Raw genomic sequence first — 26899 nt, 5'->3', positions numbered from 1 at the left:
CTGTTATCAGGTAACAAACTCTGAAAGCAAACACACCTGGAAGCATAAGAACTTCAACTATTACCTGAGTTGTGTATCTACTGTATGCAGAGTACTAAAGGATATCCTAGGATATACCAAACTGCTAATTGTGGTTTAAGTCCAGATAGAGAAACTTTAAGTAATGTTTGTTTAATTTTTTCATCCATAATTTCTAAATAAGAGATAGTATAGTATAGTGATATATGGGTCCTGAAATCAGACTGGCAATTGAATCCCAGCTCTGTCATTTTCTTGGTACATGAAGGTTTCTTGGTACATGAAGGTTTCTTGGAACAGTTACTTAACCTCCCTGTACTCCAGTTTCATCATCGTAAAAGACAGTATGTATATGATAGGATTACCACAGGGATTAAAAGACTTACCAAATGAAAAGTGCTTGCTACTATATAATTCCAGTGCTTGTACCAAAATAATACCTTCATTCTATAATGAAGAATTACAGAATCTAATGAGAAAAAAATATTTAAGGCCACAAAGTCCTATAAACAATCAGACTAATTAAAGACAAATTCTTCTAGGCAAAATGAGACTGTCCACTGCAAAGGTCTCCAAACCATTTCATATAAAAAAAAAAAATCTTACCACTGTAACCTTTAAAAAAATAATAAAATCTCGAGATAATGGTTAAAATAATAATAACTAACACTTTCATAGTCCTTTTCATTCCCATTGTTCTTAGCACTTTACATAAAGTAACTCATTTACAATCCTCAGGTACATAAGGCCCTAAGAGAACAAGTCACACTGTCGGTGCTGGATTCAGAATCCAAACCCAGGCAGTCTGGCTCCAGAGTCTACATACTTCATTACAACAGAAAACTCCCTAATGCCTGAGATAAATTCTCCTATGTGGTCTCTCCCCTATTTCATGTACTAGTCTCACATGTATTAGGCCCTCAATCAATGTTTCACTGTCTTACCATATCAACTGGATATCAGCTTGCTTTCTATTTTTAATGTTCATTTCCTCAAAGGTCAAGAAATTAAAGAATGATGCTGAGGGGAATTCCCTGGCAGTCCAGTGGTTGGGACCCTGCGCTTTCACTGCCAAGGGCATGGGTTCAATCCCTGGTGGGGGATCTAAGATCCCACAAGCCCCACGGTGCGGCCAGAAAAAAAAAAATGCTGAGGAAAAATGAAAAAAATTCTCATTCCTTCCTTTACAGCAACTTATTGACATAGTTTTTGCGAGAAAAGGGGACTTCAAAACCTTTGACCATAAATACTCTGAATTTGATAAAGTGCCAAATAAGACTATATCATGAAATTCAGCTACTATGTGTTTACCCTACAAACCTACCAACTCCATCCAAATAAAAAAATTACCTATTAGGAAACAGAGATAGATGCCACAGGAATTTACTTTTGTATGGCAACCAGGATAGAACATAAATCTCAAAAAACACGGTCAACAAAGAATGTAACTGAACATACTCTGTCATGTCTGTGCATACCCCTTTGTCAAACATGAAATATGACATCAACACACCTGAGGAAAGAAAAAGGGGAGTCTTCAATGTAGAGCCTCATACCAGCCCTTTCTCATCCACATGGCAGACACATATGCTAGTGACCTCCGTGCATTACTAGAGTTAGGATTCTCCACAACTAACTTAGTCTACCTGTCTGTGATAGGTTCTCTCCAAGGACAGTCTCCATCAATTCCTTCTACCCTACTCCCATGCTGCTCTGCCCATCAAGAGATAAGAACATATTTTTCTCTCCCTGAATCTGGGCTGACCCTGTGACTTGCTCTGACCACAGAATATGGCAGAAGCGATAATGTGCCAGTTCCAGGACTGACAGCATCCACTTTCACTCTTGGAAGCCAACCACCAGGCTGCAAGGAAATTCAGGATGTCCCACTGGAGACAGAGACCATATAGAGAGACCTGGATGATAAGACACTACTAGGAGAGGCCACATTGAAGGTGCCAGACCAATGAGTTGAAACCCTGATGCCCTGTCTAAACCAGCCCAGCCACCAGCTGAAAGCAGACAAATGAGTGACCCCAACTGATGCGACACAGGGCAGAAGAACGAACCAGACAAACCCTGCCCAAATTCCTAACCCACAGGATCGTGAGAAACACATCATTGTCCAAAGCCACAAATATGGAGGTGGTGTGATACTGTGATTTATAATAAGAAATACATATTTGGTCTTAGTCCCCATTTTTGGCACAGAGCTCCTAAAACCCTTGAAATTTCTTGAGTGATAGAAGTCTTTTGTCATTCATAAGGAGTCTCTTTTAAACTTATGCTAACAGGTGACTTAGGGAGGTACCCCTAGAAAGCCTCAGGATGGGGCTGGTCACCAGAAAGACCAAGTGATTAGAAGATTGGAACTTTCAGTCTCACCCACTGACCTCTGGGACAGGAAAGGGGATAGATGGGCCTGCAGATTAAGCGCTATAAAAACTATTGAAGGGACTTCCCTGGTAGCGCAGTGGTTGGGACTCCTCGCTCCCAGTACAGGGGACCCGGGTTCAATCCCTGCTCGGGGAACTAGATACTACATGCATGCCACAACTAAGAGTTTGCATGCCACGACTAAGGAGCCCGCATGCCGCAACTAAGGAGCTGGCGAGCCACAACTAAGGAGCCCACCTCCCGCAACTGAGACCCAGTGCAACCAAATGAGTAAACAAATGGATATAAAAAATACATACACACACACATACATACATACATACATACATACTACTGTACAAGATCTGATGAGTTTCCAGGCTGGTGAACACATTCACAGCCCAGGAGGGTGATGCACCCCAGTTCCACAGGGACAGAGGCTCCTGTGCTTGGGACTCTTCCAGATCTTGCCCTATGTACTTCTTCATCTGGCTGTTCATCTGAATCCTTTATAATAAACTGGTAAATATAAGTAAATATTTGAGTTCTGTGAGCCACTCTATCAAATTAGTCCAACCCAAAAAGGGGGTTGTGGGAACCTACCACCTATAGCCCATCAATCAGAAGCACAGGTTACAACCTGGACTTGCAATCAGCGTCTAAAGTTGAGGGGGTGCAGTTTTTTGGGACTGAGCCCTTAAACCTGTGGGATCAGATGCTATATCCAGGTAGAGAGTGTCAGAACTGATTTAAATTTGTCGGACACCTGGTCAGTGTCTGCTGAGAATTGGAGAAATGCTTGCCAGTTTTGGAAAAAAAAACACACATCAGAGGTGGTTTTTGTACAGCAACAGATAACTAAAACACTACTACCTAATACCCAGTGTACGTAATGCCTTGTTAGGACTCTATCTTCCTCACTAGACTATAAGCTCTGTGAGGGCAAAAATCATGTCTGTCCTAGTCCAGTACCTACTTTAGTGCCTAACATAGAAGAGAATGAACATGTGTGTGTATTTATATCCAACTGTGAGGAAAGCCCAAAACAAACACCAAACTCTCATAAATAGCAACACCTAGGTGAAAAAAAAGTGGTTAGTTATAGGTAGTGCTGTTGGTTCGAGGTCATAAATTCAATTTCTACGAGTCAAATATCTCCAAAAAGAGAAAACTTTGTACCATTAACTAATCTCAACAAGTCATTTCATTATGTACATGTCATTAATCAAGACAAGGCCAGGCAACAGAATATGAACAGGGCAAATCCATCCCTACCACTACTAAGGGGGAGGGGGGCTAAACCTAAAAAAATACATATACAGAGATGACAGGAGTCTCTTGTACTTTTTATACTCATATAACAATGCTTCTTTATACTCATATTTGAAACACAGCATATTTAGAACAAAATACAGAAGCAGTGGATTTTCTGAGAGCAAGGTTGGGAATATGGGATATTGTATCTTCTGAGCTTGAGAGTGCTGGATATAAAAGTGATGTGATTTAATGGGGAAAGATAAGACTAATAGGTAAGAAGCTTCAATGACTGATTCCTACCACTGAGGTGCTATATAATCTTGAACAAATCACACTCTACATATAAAAACTGAAAGTAATAACACCCTCTCTTTCTACCTTAAAGGAATAATATCCTTGGAGTATCTTACGAGTCGCAAAAAGTTCAAGGCAGGATTACAACTTTTCTAAGTAAAAGCCAAGTTAGGAACCAACAGTAATCAGAATAAACAATAAATGGGACTTCACACAAAGAAGTCCGGCACATGCAGCTCTAAGAGAAAGTGCAAAGGAAACTACAGTGGCTATGAAGCAGAATCAGAGAGTACCTCTAATTAATCACCCGACAAACTAAAAGCAAATAATTTGATGGAATCAAGACCTATACAATCAAAATTATACACAGCCCCTTTATAAGCAGCCAAAGACCAGAAATAAAATGTTAATAGAACCTGCACCTGTACTGTAGACATGCACAGCATTTATGTTCAGAATTATAAATACTCTAAAATACAACTGGTCTGCCTCTAGAAAGTTAGGCTAAGAGACAATAGTGAATCAAGTACCTGTAAAAGGTTGTCAGCCCAAATTTACCAAGAGATAAACAAGCAATGTAACCTCTTTTTCTCCTATCTATCTTTTTCTCATACACTCCCCAGGGCGTTTTTTATATATAAACTCTGTGTAAGGAAGACCACTACAGGGTATATCACAAATAAGCTAACAACTTTCCAAAATGCTTTGAACATATAAAACTAAAAAATTCTAGTGACTGTTATTATAATGAAAGGGAGAAAAAAACACCAGCTTTTCTGCTATAGATTTTGCTGACTACGGCTTCCTAAAGTAACTCACAATGATATAACCTAATGTCTGCAACATAGTAAAGTTTACGCTCCTATGATCAAAGCTAGAAACAGAAAGCCGTAAGACCCAAATTTGAGACTGACAATCTTCCTTACTCTCACTTACCTCAGAAGAATGAAGAGAAAAGAAACAAAGCTTCACCTGCAAACTCTTCTGGGGAAAACAGTGAGCTGAGAACCCCTGAAAACTCAAGGAAGAACACAGAGGAAACCACTGAACCAAAAAGAAACTGAAGCTCAATTTTTGAGTCCCAAGCTGTCAACAGAATCAGGACCAGGAAGGCTACTGCTAAGTGCACAAAAATGGCAAGAGATTTCCTACTAGCAAGCAAAAAAGAAAGAAAGAAAGAAAAACGAGTAGCTTTTGATGGAAGAAATTTCACAGAAACAAAAACAGCTTAACCCCAGAAATGGGAACTGACCCCAGCTGCCTCAGGCAAACAGGCCTAATGGCTTTGGCAACAACATACCTTTCATCCACCAACAACATTAGGAGGCTGAAGTAGAGCCGATTTCAAATCACGAAGGATCACATCTTTCTGTTTTCTGCGTAGTCTTTGGGAAAAAGAGTCCAGCTCTCCTCCCTGGAGTACCACACTGCCCCCAGTAGTTCCTGGAAACTCCTGGAGCCACAGCAACAGTACTGTAAAAAGCTTTGAGAACATTAAGCCAGGTATCCTCACAAGCCCAGACAGGTAAGATTACTCACCAGACAAATAAGAACATTTAAACCTGGAAGAGGTTAAGAAATTCATCTAGGTTTGCAAGATGAGTCAGTAGGCAAAGCAGGATTTGAATTCAGGCTTTTCCTTCAGATAGTATCAGAGCTTGACTCTCAGTCCTTGGCTCAGCAGATACTGTGTTCAGTGTTCTCCAATGTTAGAGTCAGCCCAGGTCAGGTTCTTGGCTGACTAGAATAGGGAAAGGAAAAATTTCCCTCAAGGCTTCAGGAAAAGGAGAAGTCAAATTATTAAATGCAGAGCTCTTATGCTAAAAGGTCCAGATGCCCTTCTACCTTGCCAATCACATTTCTCAGCCAATCAAAATAAGGCACTGGATTTTAAGAACCTACTCATTTTAAGCTCTGACTAGAAGTTGGATGGTATTTTCCCTACTTCCCAAATAAAAAACACTTAAGGGGGACTGGAAAGATGCAAAAGCAATAACAGACAGCCAGCAAGTGTTTACTGAGTATCTATGTACTCAGCACTATTCTAGGCACTGAGGATACTACAGCAAATGAGAAATACCTGCCCTCAAGGAGCTTATGTGATTATTCATGTAATTTAAAAAATGATGACACTTTCAAGTACTGATAAATGTTAGGAAGAAAATATGAAAAGTAATGTTTTTGGGGGGGACAGATTAAAGGAAGGAAATCAACAGTTCAGAATCACTTTCTAGTTTTCTATTACTATGAGCCTGAGAAAATATGAATAACTCAGGAGAAACTTTAAAATATTTTCATACAAACTAATACTATAATAAATATAATCCAACATCACTTCCTTTTTTTTTTTTTTTTTTGCAGTATGCGGGCCTCTCACCGCTGCGGCCTCTCCCGCCGTGGAGCACAGGCTCCGGACGCGCAGGCCCAGCAGCCATGGCTCACGGGCCCAGCCGCTCCGCGGCACACGGGATCCTCCCAGACCGGGGCACGAACCCGGGTCCCCTGCATCGGCAGGCGGACCCCCAACCACTGCGCCACCAGGGAAGCCCTATCACTTCCTATTTTTAAATAAGTATATATAAGACTAAATTTGAAATAGCATTAAAAGAAAGTATTCTTATCTCAAAAGTTACAGCAATCTTAAAGCCTTACAAGTACATGGCAGTAGATCCCAATATTTATCCAATCATCCACCAACTGATAAAGACAAGCCCAGTGGCAGAGTATAACACATATATTTAAAGCAATACTTTTATCGAACATTCACTGAATATGTGCTACACACCTGACAGTGCTAAGCACTTTTCCACACATCTCATTTACTTCTCACAGCAACACTATGAAGATAAGTACTATCATTATCCCCATTTACAAATCACAAAACTGAGGCTTAGAGAGGTTAAATGATTTGTCCATGTGGAGGAGAGATTCAAAATCAAATCAGATGGGACTTCCCTGGCAGTCTAGTGGTTAAGACTTGACCTCCAATGCAGGGGGAGTGGGTTCGATCCCTGGTCAGGGAGTTAAGATCCCACATGCCTCAGGGCCAAAAAACCAAAACATAAAACAGAAGCAATATTGTAACAAATTCAATAAAGACTTAAGAAAAAAGAAAAAATCAGATGCCAAAGTGCATACTCTAACCACTACTCTATATTGTTTCTACAGAACAAGAACTAAACCTCAGATACAGAAAAAAATCCTTTTCGTCTCCTCACACCTAGGTCAAAATTACAAAGAGTTAATTCAGGAGACAGAAAGAGAAGGAATAAATCTGAATGAATCTGAGTCAGAACACAGTGCTGTAACCTTAGGCAAATTCCACAATACCCATGCCTCAACCTCCCTATCTATAAAGGAGTTAACCACACCAGCACTAACCATTACTTGCCTCCAGGTAGGTTGTGAGTGTTAATTATTATTTGTAATAAATACACAGATCATCAGTTGAAAGAAACAAGGAAAACTACAGCGTTATTATTATGGCCTTGTTGCTAGAGCAAAACACCAGAAATCAACATAAATAAGTTATGTACACCAAGAATGTAGGGTTTGAATATGTACTTTGAAAGGCAATCATATAAGTTGTTTTACCTCTAATTTTTTTCCTTTTTTTTTTTTTAAATTTAAAAAAGCAATACAGGGACTTCCCTGTGGTGGTAAAGAATTCGTCCTGCAACGCAGGGGACGCGGGTTCAATCTCCAGTCAGTCGGGGAACTAAGATCCCACAGGCCGCAGGGCAACTAAGCCCTCGCGCCAAACTACTGAGCTCGCACACCTCAATGAGATAGCCCACGTGCTGCAAACTACAGAGCCCACGCGCTCTGGTGCCTGCACGCCACAACTACAGAGCCCATGTGCTACAACTAGAGAGAGAAAACCCGCGCTCCACAACTAGACAGAAGCTCTCATGCTGCAACGAAGAGCCCATGCGCCGCAATGACCAAAAAGATCCCACATGTCTTAACGAAGGTCCCGCGTGCCGCAACTAAGACCCAATACAGCCAATCAATCAATCAATCAATCAATCAATAAAGTGGGGTGGGGGGAGCAGTACAGGAATTTCCCTGGTGGTCCAGTGGTTAAGACTCCAAGCTCCGAATGCAGGGGGCACGGGCTCAATCCCTGATTGGGGAACCAAGATCCCACATGTGGCACAGCATAGCCAAAAGAAAAAAGCAACATATACCATACATCATTTATCCCAGAGAACGCATGTTTGCACAAAAAAAGGTACACAAATGTCCACAGCATCTCTATCAGTAATAGTCAAGAACTGGGAAAAAACTCAGATGTTCTTCAATGGGCAAGTGATTAAACAAACTGAAGTATATCCAAACCATGGAATACTACTCAGCAATTAAAAAGAAAGGGGCACTGGGACCTCTCTGGTGTTCCAGCGGTTAAGACTCTGCACTCTCAATGCAGGGGGCCCAGGTTCCATCCCTGGTCAGGGAACTAGATCCTGCATGCTGCAACTAAAGACCGACACAGCCAAATAAATAAATAAGTACATAAATATTAAGAAAGAAAAGAAAGGAGCACTATTGATTCATGCAATTTAGATGACTCTACAGGGAATTACATTGATTGAAAAAGGCCAATCCAAAAGGTTACATGCTGGGAATTCCCTGGCGGTCCAGTGTTTAGCACTCAGCACTTTCACTGCCTGGGCTGGGTTCAATCCTTGATCGGGGAACTAAGATCGCATAACCAGCAGCGCAGGCAAAAAAAAATTTTCTTTAATTAAGAGAAAAAAAAAAGTTACACACTATATGATTTTATTCACATAACATTCTTTTTTAAAAAAATTAATTTTATTTTTGGCTGCGTTGGGTCTTCGCTGCTGCATGTGGGCTTTCTCTTGTTGCAGCGAGCGGGGACTACTCTATTGCAGTGCGTGGGCTTCTCACTGTGGTGGCTTCTCTTGTTGCAGAGCACGGGCTCTAGGCACGTGGGCTTCAGTAGTTGTGGCACGTGGCTCAGTAGTTGTGGCTCCCGGGCTCTAGAGCGCAGGCTCAGTCATTGTGGCGCATGGGCTTAGCTGCTCCGCAGCATGTGGGATCTTCCCGGACAAGGGATCGAACCCATGTCCCCTGCAATGGCCGGCAGATTCTTAACTGCTGCACCACCAGGGAAGTCCCACATAACATTCTTGAAATAACAGGTTGCCAGGGACAGATAGGGCCGGAGGAGTGGGAGATGGGCCATCTTCCCCAGGGGGTATCTTCCCTTGATCATCTGCACAAAAACTTTATTGCAACTTTATCCACTGCACTATCAGATCATTATGATTTGGTGCGGGGGGGAGCAGCAGTGGCTATAAAATGGCATCAGGAGAGATCCTGTGGGATGGAAATGTTCTGTATCTTGACTGTGCCAATGGCAATACCCAGGTTGTGACAGTATTCTATGGTTCTGTAAGATGTTACCATTGGGGGAAACTGGGTAAAGGACACACAGGATCTATCTCACTATTATTTCTTACAATTGCACGTAAACCTACAATAACCTGTAAACAAAAAGTTTAATCAGAAATGAAGGCAACACATGCCTCTTGTAACAAGTAAAACAGTAGTCTGTGGTCAATCTCTTTCCCTACCCATTCCATTCCCTCCCTCTTGAGATAACCATGCAAACTCACTGCTCATACAAACAGGCATGCATTTAATACTTTTTGTTTATTGTATCAAAATGGGATCATACATACTACACATTACCCTGAAGCCTATCTTCTTCACCTATCATCACTATATCATAGAGAGCTAAAAAAAAAAAAAAAAAAAAATTTTAAGTGCCAAGTAGGATGGCAGGTATAGAAAATTTTCTGACTGGGGCAAATCTGACAAATGTTTACCGTGCTAATGTGCCATAGCTGAGCCAGGTGCATTCAGTGAGAGCACAATATACAAATAGCATTCTAAAGAGATCTGCAAAAATGCAAGTTCTTCAGCAGCTCTTCGAGGATCCCATCCCCCTCTCTGCCTCCTCCATGGAACCATCCCGGGGGCCCATGGAAGAAGAAATGCTAAATGATTTCTTTTCAGCAGAAAACTGCAAGGGGGGATAATTCTCCCACATACTGAAGCCATAGCAAACAAACTTCCCTGAAAATGTATTCCTCCTTCAAGCAGAAGTGCAAAATATATTGTTGATAACATTTAAGACATCCATTTGTAAAAAAGCAACTACCACGATTAAGCACTTAATGTTTTATGTACTGTATCTCTAGAGCGCCCTCCTACCCCACTACCATTTTACAGACCAAAACCTGGCTTGATGTGAAATTACTTGCCCATGATCAAACAGCCAGCAAGTGGTAAAGCTGGCATTCAAAGGTACAAGTGCTTTTTCCACTTTATCAGGTTTTCCTATAATATCACATGTCAACAGAAGAGATTCAATAAGTGTAATAAGTGTATTTAGGCAGAATCCATTTTCTAAATGTCTGCTGACTTTGATTCAACCTTTTTTTCCATTTAGCATGTCTGGGGGGACTATATTATGTGCCAGGACCTATCATAGGTGACAGTGAAAGAGAGGTAAAAACAAACAAACACAACACAGAAAAGGCCTCCAACCTCAAAGAGCTTTCAAACTGCAACTGCAATATACTGTAACTATAACTGCCATGTTGATATGTGGCGAGTGTTACCCTCAAGGAAGTACAAAGTGCTGTGGGTTTGAAGAATCCAGCTCTCCTCCTGAAATCAAGTGACATTAGCTTCTTTACAATTGTTCTTAGTTTCAATTCCACTCATATTCTACAAGTCACATATTTCTCTTCGTGATCTCTGGCAAAAGGTCTGCAATGTCCTTCTATACAAAACACTGCCCCAGACATGCTCAATTAGTATGAACAGAAGCTGCCAGCTCAAATCAGCAGAAAGCTCCTTAATGCTGTAATTTTTTGAAATTTTGGCAATGAAAAGAAATTAACCTTTTTGGTGAAATCATGGATGTGCAGAGTTAAAAGTGACTTAGACATCATTTTGAACATAGAGACTTAAAAAGGTAAAAATTCACTTGTCCATTGTTACAAGACTCACTAAGGGCAGCTCTCAGACAAAAGCCCAGGTCTCTCAACTCATTGTATGGAGTTCCTTTCCACTCCTGCTTCTTTCTTTTAAGTCCAATGAAAAACTTAGTGATGTTCAAGTTTTCTCATTTCATAAATGATAGATGCATTCATGAATCATGTGTAGTTTAAAGATGAACTTTATCAAAAACAGACATGCTAAGCATGATGAGATACATATATACAGAGGTAAAGGATTGCCTATCCTTGATAAGGCAGCTTCAGGCATTTGGGAAGGCAATGTTAATACACTAAAAAATTGCCATCATCAACATCATCATCATCTTAGCAATAGCTAGCATTGGGGGGGATACGACTATGAGCCAGGCACTCACAGTATTTACATGATATTTCTTATCCTTACAACAACTCTTGAAAGATAGGTGTTGTATTGTACACTGGTGCACACCAGGTTTAAAGAAGAATCCCCAAATTCCACAGCTACCCAGGGGCTGGGCTAGAATTTAAACTCTAGAGTCCATACTCTTTTCCCACTATCCTATGCTCCCTAGGAACAGAATAACTGCACTGCACATGTGGCTGTGACATCAAGTCACTTCAAACTCTGACATGATTTCCTGATCGGTAGTTATGTAATTAGCCATCTTTTCAATCTTCAGGTTGTCTTAACTAATTTCTTTCATGATTCCACAGTGGTCTTCCATGTTTTCTTCCTTTCCTTTTTTTGTTTTTATAGAAGCAAAACCCTTTTTCCAAATGAAATCTTATGTGAAAACACTAAAATATAAAAGAGATCAAAGTTGAGCTGCTCTGTTTCCTTTTTTTGTTTTTATAGAAGCAAAACCCTTTTTCCAAATGAAATCTTATGTGAAAACACTAAAATATAAAAGAGATCAAAGATGAGCTGCTCTGGTTTAAGCAGAATGGGAGAACCAAAGCTCCTCCTTACTCTCATGGCCATCCCTTAGGCACCTCGAAAGAACACACTAGCTTAATACAGAAGGCTGCCTTCTCCATCTCAGCTTTGCCACTCACCATCTGTATGAGGACCAGTAGACCCCAAAGCACAATTCTGGTAACAGACCTGAGACCCCTCATGCGGGAACACTTTTTCTTGTTCTTTGCAACAGAGATACCACCATCCACTTCATAGGTTTTGTTATTAACATTACATGGACGAACAAATATAAACTTCCCAGCAGATGGTTAAGTATTGGAAAGTTGGCTCCCCCCTCTTTTATCCTGCAGAGGTAGCAGTTGTTGCCAATTCAAGAAAGCTCAATAAAATATACTTGATGGTTATCTTCAGTAGCAAAGAAGTAAACAAGCAAATGCTCCCACAGCTCAACTAAAATAAACAAACCTAACAAACCCTTCATTAAAGGTACCAATGGTAATACCCTCTCCCAGCTTAGTTTCCCATAGTTTCCCCGTCAGTCAATGACCCATGGATCTCAAAGCACAATGTTTATAATGGACCTGAGATCCCTTATGAGTTACCATAATGCAGACCGCAAGTGTCAGATGAATGAGTTAATGTTGTTCTGAGCACCTTAAATTTGGCACTTCCTGAACTGAGCATTTAAATTGGCTACTTAATATTGCATTTAATGAGTATTTTTATGTTCAAGTTCTACAACAGAATCTAATGTTCATTTGCCCATCTTCTGGCTTCTATTTCTCCAGGCATTACAAACCAAAAATATGCTGATGTCATGTGCACCTTCACCCAAGCAACTTTAACCTGGCCCTTCCTAAACTAGTCATTAAGACTCTATTAACCAAAAAAAAAAAAAAAAAAATCTATTACCTTAGTCTGTTACTGATAAAGTGTTCCCTTTTCTACATGTGTAACAGGAGACTAAATCCATTTTCATAGAAAAGAGGTTCTCAGTCCCAATCTAAGCCCAACCAACAACTATCAAATTATCAACTTTATGGAAACTGCAGGTATTGGCTTTGACCCCCTACAGTTTAGGAAGAATTATAACAATAATACATCATACAGCCATGAAAAGACTCATTTACAATAAAGAACACATCCCTAAGCATTCAACTTGGGAGCCAAGAAGATTCAGAATGCTAATCTATTTTACCAGGAGACCTTGAGCAATTCACCTACTCTCTAATGATTATTTTTTCATAAGGAAAATGAAAATATACTCATTAAAATGCCAGAGATACTGTTTGATTAACCATCAAACAACTATTTCCTGCGGTTACCAGGGACCTCAGGAAGTCGTCTTTGTCATCTCCCTCATTTCTTAACAAGTGCACACCTAAATCATCCTAGAAAGACAGTTACAAAGTCTTTGGGAAAGATATTTCACAACCTTCCTTGGTAACATTCCAGTATCTTGTAGTCAGGAAGTTGTTTCTAATTTGTAATCTATATCTTTTCCGTTGCAAATAAAACACATTCCGGGCTTCCCTGGTGGTGCAGTGGTTGAGAGTCCGCCTGCCGATGCAGGAGACACAGGATCGTGCCCCAGTCCGGGAAGATCCCACATGCCGCGGAGCGGCTAGGCCCGTTAGCCATGGCCGCTGAGCCTGCGCGTCCCGAGTCTGTGCTCCGCAACGGGAGAGGCCACAACAGTGAGAGGCCCGCGTACCGCAAAAAAAAAAAAAAAAAAAAAAAAACAAACCACATTCCCTCTTGTCTTCTCCACTATGGAAAGAAACCATCTGCTTAACACCACCTGAACAATATCCCTTCAAGAGACTATAAAATATAGGAAACCTATTTCAAACAGCTTCATGTAAATGCCACATGGCTTTCAGTGGGTCACCTAGACAAAGAACGTGATTAAGAGTCTTAAATTCCCAGTTCCATCACTGACTTGCTCTGAAGAAGATATGAAGTTAAAACCATGCAGATGCTGTACCTCAATTATCCCATCAGTAAAATGCAAATAACAAAATGAGTAAAGGAGAACTCAATTCCTCAAAAAATTAACCACACGAAAAGAGATTCTCAATCCCAATCTAAGCCAACAACTCTCACATCACACACTCTATAGAAACTGCAGATGTTGGCTTTGATGCCTATGGTTTAGGAAAAATCATAACAAATACATTACCATAGGGCTCTGTAATTCCACTCCTAGGTACGTACCCAAAACAACTGAAGCAAGTACATGCACGCGCATGTTTACAGTAGCACTATTCATAATATCCAAAAGGTAGAAACAATCTAAACAGTTCATTAATGGATGAATGGATAAACAAATTATGGTCTATACATACACAAAAGGTTATATACTAGATGATTCCACTTATATGAAATAGCCAAAATATATCAATCCATAGAGACAGAATGCAGATTGCTCATTTCCAGAGGCTAGTGGAAGGGGGGAATGAAGAGAAACTGCTCAATTGGAAAGAGAATTTACTTTGGAATGATGGAAATGTTTTGGAACTAGATAGAGGTAGTAGTTGCACAACACTGTGCAAATGCCACTGAACTGCTGTTCACTTTAAAATGGTTAATTTTGTGTTATGTGAATTTTACCTCAATAAATTATTTTAAAAGAAAAAAAAGAATGCTAGGAGAACTAATGGGCACAATAACCATAAAATGCTTACCCTTTCCAGGAAAGTCTAGGCAGAATGGTAGCCAAAATGTTTAATATTACTTCAATATAGTCAATTAGACTTTGAGCAAAGAATATGTAAATGGGAAACAAAATAGAAACCAAAATAAAGTCTAGAGTTATACAGTATCCCATATGGAAACAAGAGCCAAAAAATAAGTGAATGAATAAAGGGAAATAAAGTAAATAACCAAGCGTATCAGCTAATTAGCTATAGCAATAATGACCATAGGAAAGCAGTAAGAAAAAGATAAAGGTAAGGAATGAACTTTAAAAACCAAAACTGGCGCTTCCCTAGTGGCACAGTGGTTAAGAATCCGCCTGCTAATGCAGGGGACGTGGGTTCGAGCCCTGGTTCAGGAAGTTCCCACATGCCGCGGAGCAACTAAGCCCATGCGCCACAACTACTGAGCCCGTGCTCTAGAGCCCGCGAACCACAACTACTGAAGCCCATGAGCCCAGAGCCTGTGCTCCACAACAAGAGAAGCCACCGCAATGAGAAGCCTGTGCACCGCAACAAAGAGTAGACCCCGCTCGCCGCAACGAGAAAGCCCGTGCAGCAACGAAGACCCAACGCAGCCAAAAGTAAATTAATTAATTAATTTTAAAAAAGAAAGTGCTTGCTCAAAGCAGGTGGTTAATAAATATAATAATAATTTAAAAAATCCAAAACCAGTAATACTAAAATACAAAAGATCCATTAGGTAGGGAGGTGAAAATAGAAAGGCTAATGATAGCAAAGCTAAAAAGCAAAGCTAAAAGTACACATAAAGCCTTAAACTCCAAGGCCACATATAAAGACCATGAGAATCATTATCTCACCATCTTGAGAATATCCTCATTCCCTTGCCCCTTTCTGCTTTAATACAACTTTTTCGCAAGACACCAAGGCTAAGCAGGCAAGGACAACAAAATGAAAAGGTACTGTTCCTATGTTCATGGACCTTATGATATTACTTCTTTTTAAAGTCTTACTTCTTATGGGAAGACACACGTGGTAATAATCTAAATATACAGACCATCTCCACTTCCTCCCTTTCCACTTCTTAAACGCACTTTAATCTGGCTCTGGCCCTACATTCCTCCAATGCTGTTCTTGCTATGATCATCAGTGATCTCTGTGTTGCTAAATCAAACAAAATACAGGTGATCACTTCCTCCCTGAAACACGCTCTTCTCCCAGTTTCTGAGATTTTCTCTTAAATTCCTTGCAGCTTGGTCCTAAGCGCTCTTCTAACTCCTCGTCTATACATGCCTTTCGTCTGGGTAAACTCATCCATTTTCCTTGACTGTTAACACCTATATACTGGGGCATCCAGATTTATTTCCAGCGCCATTTTTGAGCATTAGCTCAATGACTGCTTACTTGATGGGTCCAGGTGTATTATTTCACAGATATCTCACACTTAGCATGACTAAAATTGAGGCTTTCATTCCACTCCCCAACTCAAGTTAAAACCTACCCCTCCTCCAATGTTTCCACCTCAGAAATGGCAACTTCTGAGATGCTGATACTCATGCCAGAAATCTGGGAATCATACCTGATACCTCTCTCTTCCCACATATCCAATCCATCATTAAGTCGTTCTGTCCTAATTCTAAAATATCTACTGAATCTTTCTACTTTCTTCCATCTCCTCTGCCTACAGCCTAATCCAAACCATTGTCATCTTTTGCCTGGACCACTATAAGGCAGCCTAATTATTAGACTTTCCCCACTTCCTCTCTTTCCAAATTTTCCACAATTTCCAATTTTTTCCACCACAGATTTTCAAAAATTTTCACAACGTAGCCAGAATAATTTTTTAAAAATCATATATTAGGTTACAACACTCATTCTTAAAACCTTCCAAGGCTTCTGATTATACCTAGGAAAAAAATCCAAAATCCTTGACACAGTCCTGCCTAAATCTCTATCCTCATCCTATGCCCCCCATTCTTACCCACTGCTCATTGCATTCAAAGCACACCCGTCTTTTTTCAGCTTCTCAAATGTGCCAAGTTCTTTCCCACCCCAAGGCTTTCACACATGCTATTCCTTTCCCTTCCCCCTTCTTCCTTCTAGTCTCTGCTTAAATATCACTTCTTCAGAGAAACCTCCCCCAAAGCTCCAATATAATTCATGTCCCCCTGCTATAATCTTTTTTACTTTTCCATCATAAGACTTTACATACTTTGTAATTATACATTTATCGGTGTATTTTTTTGTAAATATTTATTTATTTGACTGCATCGGGTCTTAGTTGCAGCACGGGCTCTTCGTTGCGTTGCAGCAGTGGGCTTCTCTCTAGTTGTGGCATGCGGGCTTAGCTGCCCCGTGGCAAGTGGGATCTTAGTTCCCCCACCAGGGATGAACCAGCGTCCCCTGCATTGGAAGGCAGATTCTTAACCACTGGACCACCAGGGAAGTCCCTATTGGTGTATTTTTTGTTTCCTGCCTCTCTCTCCTCTGGATCATAATCTCCATAAGGGTATGGACGATGTCTATTTTTTTCACCGTACTCTTGGTATAATGGCAGTAGTTTAGAGAGTTTAGAATTGTTTAAAGTATTGATACTTTAGAATCAGTATAATTTAGGGATTAGGAGCAGGGGAGCCAGGCTGCTTGGATTCAAATCCTGGTTCTGCCACGTACGAGCTCTATGACCTTGGGCAAACTGCTTACCCTCTCTGTACCACCACTTCCACATCTAGAAAATGGGGAGAACAAAAGTACCTACACCATAAGGTTGTTATAAGAATGAAAAGAATCAACAACACAAAGCACTTAGTACAGTACCTGGTGCAAAGCACTTCAATAAGCACTGGCTCTGATCAGCTCTTATTAGGGTATCCTCACCATCTCCCACAGAGGTAAACATTCAATAGACATTTACTGGATGAATGACTGAAAAAACAGACTCTACTATAGTCATTAAATAGGCTTTTTTAAATGACAGAGCAGGAGTATTATAGAGATTTGGAGATGAAAACATAAACAGTTAAGGCAAAGACTGAAGAAACCCACAATTTATAATGCATAAAGGGATAACAGTAATAAAAAACTAACTCTGGGACTTCCCTGGTGGCGCAGTGGTTAAGAATCCTCCTGCCAAGGCAGGGGACACGGGATTGAGCCCTGCTCAGGGAAGATCCCACATGCTGTGGAGCAACTAAGCCCATGCACCACAACTACTGACCCTGCGCTCTAGAGCCTGCGAGCCACAACTACTGAGCCCACGCACCTAGAGCCGGTGCTCCACAACAAGAGAAGCCACCGCAATGAGAAGCCCACGCACCACAACGAAGAGTAGCCCCCGCTCGCCGCAACTAGAGAAAGCCCGCACACAGCAACGAAGACCCAACGCAGCCAAAAATAAAATTAATTAAAAAACAAACAGAAAAACTAACTCTACTGGATGCTCAGTCTTTACCACTAAGCAAAAAATATGTTCAGTCTTCCAGATGTTTACCCAAGGTGATTTGGTTGCTTTGACTTTTCCCTAAATATCACCCTTTTCCAAAACTTTAATCACTTTCTTCAAAATCCTTCCAGCACCAAGCACAGTTCAGATAGATGGTAAAATTCAGATACTATCATTTTCTACCTGTTTTGCAAAGAAATGTTCTTCTGTTCCTAAAATAGCTCTAGACTGTTTTGCTACATATATTACAAAATCCTCAAAGTTTTGCCCTCAATCTAATATCTGGAACTCTTTCAGACACTGTTGCTTTGGAGGTTTTCTCTTTCCCAGTAAAGACTCATCCTCTCACTATAAGTTGAAGGACATTGAGGGGAAGGAGGGACAAATATGCTGCTTTAACTTCCTATTCCTTATTCAAGCTTTCTCAAAAGACCCTAAACTTCAATCTAAGCATCACTATTATCCGTTCTGCTTTTGAAGAACATATAATCTTTAGCTTATTATAACAATATTGAAAATGATAACAGCTGGCATATATAGTGCTATGTGCTATTCTAAACACTTTACATATGTCAACTCATTTAATTCTCACAACAAACCATATGATATTCTACAGATGAGGAGAGGCACAGAGAGGTTAATTAACTTGCCCAAGTCACAGAGCTAGTTAAGTACTGGCACGGTGATTTGGACCCAGACTGCCTGGCTCCAGAGTCAGGACCACTATGCTATTATTTCAAGAGTTTGGCAGGACATATTTTTTTGCCTTGTTTTCACAGGTCAGCTAGACAGAAATACTCCAATTCTCGCCCCAAATCAAACATGCATATTAATCCTCTCCAATTCAGCAAAATTTCAGATGTTTCATTATATCATAGGCATATATACCTGAAACAAAGTAATTGTGGTTCATGGGAGATCTATGTTCTATCCTGGGAAGCAGAAGTAAACAAATGATGAAATCATGAAATGTGAAATTTGCCTCAGTGAATCCTACAGATAGATATATAATTCCAGTAAGTAGTAGGAAAAAATGTTTGCAAAACACTTTTAATTTCTTGCAGGAAAAGTACCAAACAAGATTGCAGGTGTTATAATATACACACCCAACAGCAACCTACATTTTCCCTCTCTCAATTTCATGACAATTCTCCTAAGTCTCTCCTTTTATATGAAGCAAAATACCTCAGCTTATTCCCTGCTACAAACACCTGAAGGCATGTATCCAGTTTTCAAATTCATTCAACTCAACTTCCAAAGAACAGTGTTTTTTGGAAAAAATTAATAAATGAAAACTAACACATAAGAAGTAAAAAATTAAACTCATTAGTCAAGCGTGCTGGATATTCATTAAGTCATAGTTATCCTTTACTATGCCAAATCCAGTGTCATCATACATTAAGTAACAGACAAATATTTTATGTAGCAATCTTAAATGAAGACTTCCATTGCAATGGCAACAGGGTAACATTAATTTACTGAATCATGGTATGTTTCCAACTTTTTAGGGGGCTTAAGGATGCCATGGCTGAAGACCCCAATCCCCGTGAACACCTAGTGCCTTCCTCACTCCTTCATCTCTCTCATCTCTCTCTGTGTCTGCCCTTGTTTGTTTCCTTAATAGCACAGCCTAAATTTCAATCTTTATCAGATACCTGGTCAACTCTGCTCCCCACTGGAATTATCTCCATAAGGGCAGGAACACTCATGTCTACTTTTGTATCCCAGCATCTAATGAGACTTCCATAAATATTTCGTAGATGAACAAAAGTCTGAAAAGGTAAGGGTTGAAACATACAGTCACAATCAAGGAATAGATCCAAAAGGTCTGACTGGAATATTTTATACCTCAGGAAAAAACGCAGTGCAACAATACTCAATAAATAAAGGAAAAAATTTAGGTGAAGTGAAGATTATCAACTCTAAGAGCGAAGGAAGAGACAGAGAACAAGTTAGAAAAGACTACACTAATCTATAAACAAGCCAGGACTAACTGGAATAGAGGGAGTAACATGCAGCACCTAAAACTTCTTTCACTAGCACTTCCAAGGACTTACTCCTTTCCACAAACATGTAGTAAGCTTCTCCAATGCATTTAATGTTTGTCACCTCTATCCTCCATGACTGTCAGGCATAATGCTGCCTTCAAAGAAGCAAGCTGTCCAAGAACCCAGATGACATCTGTTCATTCTTGCTGTAAGACAGCATATAAGTCAACATTTGAAGAGCACTTTATCTTTTCAAAGCAGCTTCATGTATTTTTTTTCTCAACAGAAGTATTACAATAGAAGTACTATCTTTCCCATTCTTTAAATACAGACACATAAAAGCACTCAAAGCCTTGAATTTGAATCCCAGCTCTGCTACATACTTGCTGTGTGATCTTGGACAAATTATTTACTTTCTGTGAGTTCAGTATCCATGGGAAAATTAATATCTACCTTAAGGGACTGTTATGAGCATTCAGTGAGATTAACATCTGCAAAGAACACCACACAGTAAATGCTCAATAAAGGACAGTAACGTTCCCTATGGCCTCCTTAAATAGTTTGTACAAGATTTCTCAGCTAGTAAGTTGGTAAACCTAGGACTTAAACCCAGGTCTCCTGATTCCTTAATCTGTTTTCTTCTAGCCACATCACTTTGGCAGACTGCCACATATTACTGAGCTTATAAATATATTCTGACAATAAGCGATCACAACATTTTTATCTATCAGCAACTAATTTTAGCTTTGAGAAAAAGGGACCAAAAAAAACGATCTAATTAACTTGGGGGCAGAAGGGGTTCGAAAATATAAAATATAAATTACCCCCAAACCGTAGTACAGTTGTACCATAGCACTTCCGTACAAACAAAAATTATGACAAGAAACAGAAAGTTCTCTCTGGGTTTATGAGGAACAACTGGAGAAAGAAACGACCATGACTATGATTAAAGGAACTTAAGGGTATTTTTTTTTGGTAAACCAAACCACTGGGCAAAAAGATTTGCATCCCGTTCCAAAGTAACTCTATCAGGGATGAGAAGTATCTTTAAAAAAGAGACCTCAGTGTGCTAACAACAAACTTTTTCTCCAATTCCTTTAAGAGTGAGATAAATGGGAAGAGTGAGATAAATTGTCAACATAAACTGTCAACATAAACGTTCATGAAGATCCTTGAAGACCATAAATGTTTGTTCTGGATTCAGTGTTAATAAGCAGCATAAAGGAGCATGATCAAAAGAATAAAAGTTTCATAAGTATCCTAACACAAGGCGAAAATATTTTGAAAATTATACAGTATAAAAATAAGTTATTACTCTGTTAATAAAAATAACCGATTGTTTTCAAAGTGATATACATAACTAATCTTTTTCAAGTGCTATACATAACTCCTTCTAGGACAAGTTCTAGAAGACATTCGAAGAAGTTCACATCTTTAACAATCCCCAAGAGAAGAGAAGACAGAATAATTCAGTCACATCCTGAATTTGTAAATTCTGAAAAGAAATGCCAGGAGAGAGCTTGATCTGACTTTGAAAGAACACAAGATTTAACCAAGAAAGGTAAGAGTTGAGTGAATTTCTATCACAAAGCAGGGGAGAAGCTGATAAGAAGCTCTACCCCTCGCCACCAGCACAACCAGATTTCTTGTCCTCCTCAATTCAACTTAAACCTCTGCTAATTATTTTCTACAGAAGCATAACAAAATGTTCCTAACATTGCTTCCTGACACTCAGAGCAAATTCTATTTATTATTTAGCATTCATTAGTAGCCACTGAGATACTACACTAACTCTAAATTCTACGCAGAACCTATCAATCTCCAGAGGGTAATGTCCCTTCCTTCTCTAAATTTTTTCCTCTGATATAAATTCTCTTCTACCATAAAAACTTTTCCAGAGAACACACATTCTTAGCCTAACTTCCCGATCTAGATTCTCCATAAAGATAGTCTCAGGACTCTTCATGAATCCCTTTCTGGGGGCACTAAGGTCCTGGTAACTAGGAAATCACTCATGATCAAGGGCCCTTCATTTAAATCCTGCTGACCTCACCAAAATAATAATATAACAATAATAATAATAAGGAACAATAATCCTTCCAAAACTCATATGAGAAGTCTAAATCTGTTAAAGAACATAGACTTGTATAGTTTCCATCCAAGGATTACAAATTTACTCTCTTCTCCCTTAAGAAAGCCTATCTCCTACTGATTCTACAGATGTATTGTGGAAATACTTATTCAACTTAGAATGACCTCTAGGTTATTTTCTTCAACAAAGATATTACACAAATTAGAATCATGACACTGAATCCAATGAAAATAAAACGAGTAAGAACATGTAGTCTCCAAAATTTCCAAGCTGGGAGAGAAAAGGAAAACATAATGGAGTACCCAGAATGCTAACTTTCCATTTAAATATCTCAATATTTGAATGATTCCTACACACAGGCTTTTTAACTCTAGTATATGCAGTAATTAAGCCACTAAGCAAATACAAAACTGGTCCGAACGAGACTCCTTGGGTTTTATTCGGATTTTTCCTAGAAAGCACTCTCTGAGGATAAATGTCTGACTTCAAAATCTTGACCATCCTCTGCAGGACGTTAACCACTTAACACCACAGTTGAAAGACTTCCAAAGAGAAGCAGGCTGAGGGGAAGAAGGAGAAATAAGTATCAACCAGAAAGCAAAACAGACAGCAAACAAAATTTTCTACCAAGAAACAAAGAAATTGTTTCTTTCTACTCTCGCTAAAATGATACAGACTTTCAAAAGCAAACCAGCCAAAGATCGCGTGGTCCCTTTACTTCTGCAATCCCCAGTGACGGACTCTATATTCCTAGGAAGGAGGGATCACAGACAATCAAACGGCAAATCACTATGTGGATAAAATGACTGGTAAAGTTGGGGGGGGAATTGAACTGGTAAACAACAAAAAATGACTTACGGTGCATTTAAAGATCTGTCAGCGCTACGGGGAAAAGTCACGTACTAGATCAGCCTCAGTTTCCCTACCCAAAAAAGGCGACAACATGACACTTCGCTCAGAGGAGCCAGAGGGCCCTGTTCCACAAGCCTCCACCTATTCAAAGGCCCCTTCAAAGGCCGGAGTCAGAAAGTGTCCCCAGTGCAACTGAGTCATGACACTCGGAGCCTTTGGGGGGTGGAGAGGGAGGAAGAGAGGAGAGCCAAAGCGCGCAAAGCTCTATCCGTTCCTGGAAAGCGACTTTCCCCACACACTGGGGGTACCGACACCCGCCCCAGAGCCAACATCCCCTCCATACCGAACCGCACCGGGCAGCCCCACCATCTCTGCGTCCTTCCGGCTTCTCCCTCAGTTTCCCGCCGCCTCACCGACCGCGCCCCCGAATTCAGCCGGGTAGTTCCTCCTCTGGCCGTGTCTCCGCTGCCGACCCGCCGCCCACCCGCCGGCACCAAGGTCTTCTCAACCCGGCGGCGGAAGGATGCCGGGCCGGGCCTCCCAGGCTCCTCCCGTGGCCTACCTGAAAGGCGGGAGAGGGCTCAGTTTGCAGCCCAGCGAGTGGACTGAGCCACAGACTAGAAGAAGAGGCAAGGAGGAAGCAAGGGGTCCGCTCTACCGACCAGCGGGAGAAAGCAGCCTGAGCGCGGGGCCTCACGGATAAGTCAGCCTTCCACCCGGCGCCGCCACCGCTCGGAAGACATCAAGCAAGAAGACGGCGCAAAAGATCACCGAATACACGAACGCCCAGACATCAAAGGAGGAGCGCCCAGGCAATCGTTCAAGGAACTAGAGTCGAGCGTCGAAAAACAGCTTCGCTCCAACTCAAGGTCCGGCTCCTGTCCAAGGCATAAATAAACAAACCCAGATCATAAGCCACGGAGTAAAGCAGACTGGGCTTCTGCCATTTTCTGTGTCAGCTGCCTGCTGTCTAAATTGTTTAGAGAACCGAATTTTTCTTGAGAGTGTTGAAGATCAAGTCATAGTATAATAACACGTTATCTAACTATAGTTCAGCGACTACCTTATGGACTCTCAACACTATCCCAACTGAGCAAATTTGACCTTAGTTTCCTCATGAAACAGGTGAATGAAAAAGATGATAGATTGATTGATTGATAGATAGAGGTATGACAGAGAAATGAGAGAATCCAGACTGAGGAACAGAGTGAATAATCTCTATTAAAGCTCCAATTTAGCTCCCATAAGCATAGCAGAGAGAAACTGGAAAATTCAGGGTTCTGTAGTCTGATCTTAAGACAGGAAAAAATAATAATAATAATAATACACGTACTGCTTTTCTCTTTTATTTTATTCCAAAGACCTAGAACCACAGGTGTGCTTCTTACATAATAACAAAGTCTCTTTGGGTTCTGAACTTAACGAAGTGTGTTTACATTTTTATCATCACAATAGCCTTTTTCTGAAGTCTCTTAGTAGACAGACTAATATGGTCAGCACAAACATGGATTAATATGTTCATCCCAGGCACAATTTAGTAAATCATATAGATCACTACAATATGGGTTACCAACTGTGAGCAATAATAGTTTACCTTACCTCCTTCGAAGGAGGGAGGAGACTTGGAGAGTAAAGGTGTAAAAAGAAAAGATAGTCCCAGCCCTTAAAGAGTATATAATCTAATCAAAGTGAAAGCCCACATTCTTAAAACATTAGCTTTATTTACAATTTATTGTAATTTTTTTTTTTTTTTTTTTCAGTACGCCGGCCTCTCACTGTTGTGGCCTCTCCCGTTGAGGAGCACAGGCTCCGGACTCGCAGACTCAGCGGCCATGGTTCATGGGCCCAGCTGCTCCGCGGCATGTGGCATCCTCCCGGACCGGGCACAAACCCGTGCCCCCTGCATCGGCAGGCGGACTCTCAACCACTGCGCCACCAGGGAAGTCCCTGTAATTTTTTTTTAATCCTTTAAATTCATGAAAATATTTAAGGAACAACTCATATGCATAAAATGCAGGATAAGACCAGCATCCATAATATGAGGACAAAACGCTTTATTATCGCTTTTTTAAAAAAATTAATTTATTTATTTTTGGCTGCTTTGGGTCTTCATTGCTGTGCACGGGCTTTCTCTAGCTGCAGAGAGTGGGGCTACTCTTCGTCCTGGTGCACGGGCTTCTCATTGTGGTGGCTTCTCTTGTTGCAGAGCGGAGGCTCTAGGTGTGCAGTCTTCCATAGTTGCAGCACATGGGCTCAGTAGTTGTGGCTCACAGGCTCTAGAGCACAGGCTCAGTAGTTGTGGCGCATGGGCTTAGTTACTCTGCGGTATGTGGCATCTTCCCGGACCAGGGCTTGAACCCATGTCCCCTGCATTGGCAGGCCCATTCTTAACCACTGCACCACCAGGGAAGTCCCTTGTCTATCACTGTTTTAGAGGACTTTTCAAATGAGTAAACATTATAGCAACATTTACAAAAGCTTAAAAAGAAAGAATTTAACAATCTGCGTCCAAAACACAAACTTTTAATTTGTTCATGTTCTCATGAAGTCCTTGGAAATATTCTACATAATTTTTCATTTTATTTTATTTTTTTATTTAATTTTTTTGGCCGTGCCGTGTGGCTTGTGGGATCTTAGTTCCCCAACCAGGGATTGAACCCAGGTCACAGCAGTGAAAGCACCACGTCCTAACCACTGCACTGCCAGGGAATTCCTCTACATAATTTTTAAAGTTTAATTTAAGCAGAGATACAATAGTGTTATTTTTTTGCATTATGTAATTTCCCTATTAAAGTCTTTAATAGTTGTTATTTTAAACAATTGCACAATATTCCATTGAGAGGATTTACTGAAAGTGCTTCCCATTTTGAATATGTATCTTGCTTCCAAACATTTTCTGTGTAACAGGTATTGCAGCTCCTGGAAAGAGGCAGTTATAACCTTATTATTAATGATTAGGATCTACTGCACAGGACTTCCCTGGTGGCACAGTGGTTAAGAATCCACCTGTCAAAGCAAGGGACATGGGTTCAAGCCCTGGTCTGGGAAGATCCCACATGCCACAGAGCAACTAAGCCCGTGCACCACGACTACTGAGCCCACACTCTAGAGCCCACGAGCCACAACTACTGAAGCCCGCGTGCCTAGAGCCCATGCTCCGCAACAAGGGAAGCCACCACAATGAGAAGCCCACGCACCACAAAGAAGAGTCGGCCCCACTCGCCGCAACTAGAGACAACCCACAGGCGGCAACGAAGACCCAATGCAGCCAAAAATAAAAGAAATTATTTATTTATTAAAAAAAAGAGAAGCTACTGCACATAAACAAAAAGAGTAAATAAACAAGGGGCTTCCCTGGTGGCGCAATGGTTAAGAATCTGCCTGCCAATGCAGGGGACATGGGTTTGAGACCTGGTCCGGGATAGATCCCACATGCCGCGGAGCAACTAAGCCCGTGTGCCACAACTACTGAGCCTGCGCTCTAGAGCCTGTGACCCACAACGATTGAGCCCACGTGCCACAACTACGGACGCCCCCGCGCACCTAGAGCCTGCGCTCTGCAACAAGAGAAGCCACCACAATGAGAAGCCTACACACCACAACAAAGAGTAGCCCCCACTCGCTCCAACTAGAGAAAGCCTGCATGCAGCAACAAAGACCCAACGCAGCCAAAAATTAAGTAATTAATTTTTTAAAAAAGAGTAAGGAATCAAGGCAGAGGTTTATTTCTCTGTCATATAAAAGAAATCTAGGGTAAGGTGTGGCCATTCAGCATCAGGGACCAGGCTTCTATCTTGTTGCTGTGACATGTTCAATAAGTGTTTTTTTGTCTTAGATCCAAGACAGCTGCTCAAGCTCTAGCCATCATGTCTACATTCCAACCAGCAGGAAGCTGAAAGAGGAAAGGCATGTCTCCTAGCCATAAGGACACATCTTGAAAATAGCACAGGACATTTCCACTTACATTCCACTGGCCAGAATTTAG

At 40.8% G+C, this 26899-nt stretch overlaps 1 protein-coding gene across 9 annotated transcripts in view; it reads right to left on the bottom strand.

The window, feature by feature from the left end:
- AMBRA1 (autophagy and beclin 1 regulator 1) overlaps positions 1 to 23687 on the bottom strand; it is a 175916-nt gene extending 152229 nt beyond the window's left edge. For 8 of the 9 annotated variants that reach the window (XM_060159275.1, XM_060159277.1, XM_060159278.1 and 5 more), the window contains exon 1: positions 23477 to 23674. The gene's annotated coding sequence lies outside the window, so the exon portion shown is untranslated. Of the gene's footprint in view, positions 1 to 23476 lie in introns of all 9 variants that reach the window. The other variant, XM_060159276.1, reaches the window with a different exon arrangement.
- Positions 23688 to 26899: the final 3212 nt, after the last annotated feature.

This window comes from Lagenorhynchus albirostris, chromosome 9 (genome assembly GCF_949774975.1).
Source record: "Lagenorhynchus albirostris chromosome 9, mLagAlb1.1, whole genome shotgun sequence".
Classification (NCBI taxonomy): domain Eukaryota; kingdom Metazoa; phylum Chordata; class Mammalia; order Artiodactyla; family Delphinidae; genus Lagenorhynchus; species Lagenorhynchus albirostris.
Note: the sequence above shows the minus strand (reverse complement) of the source record. Positions and strands in the feature narration are given on the sequence as shown.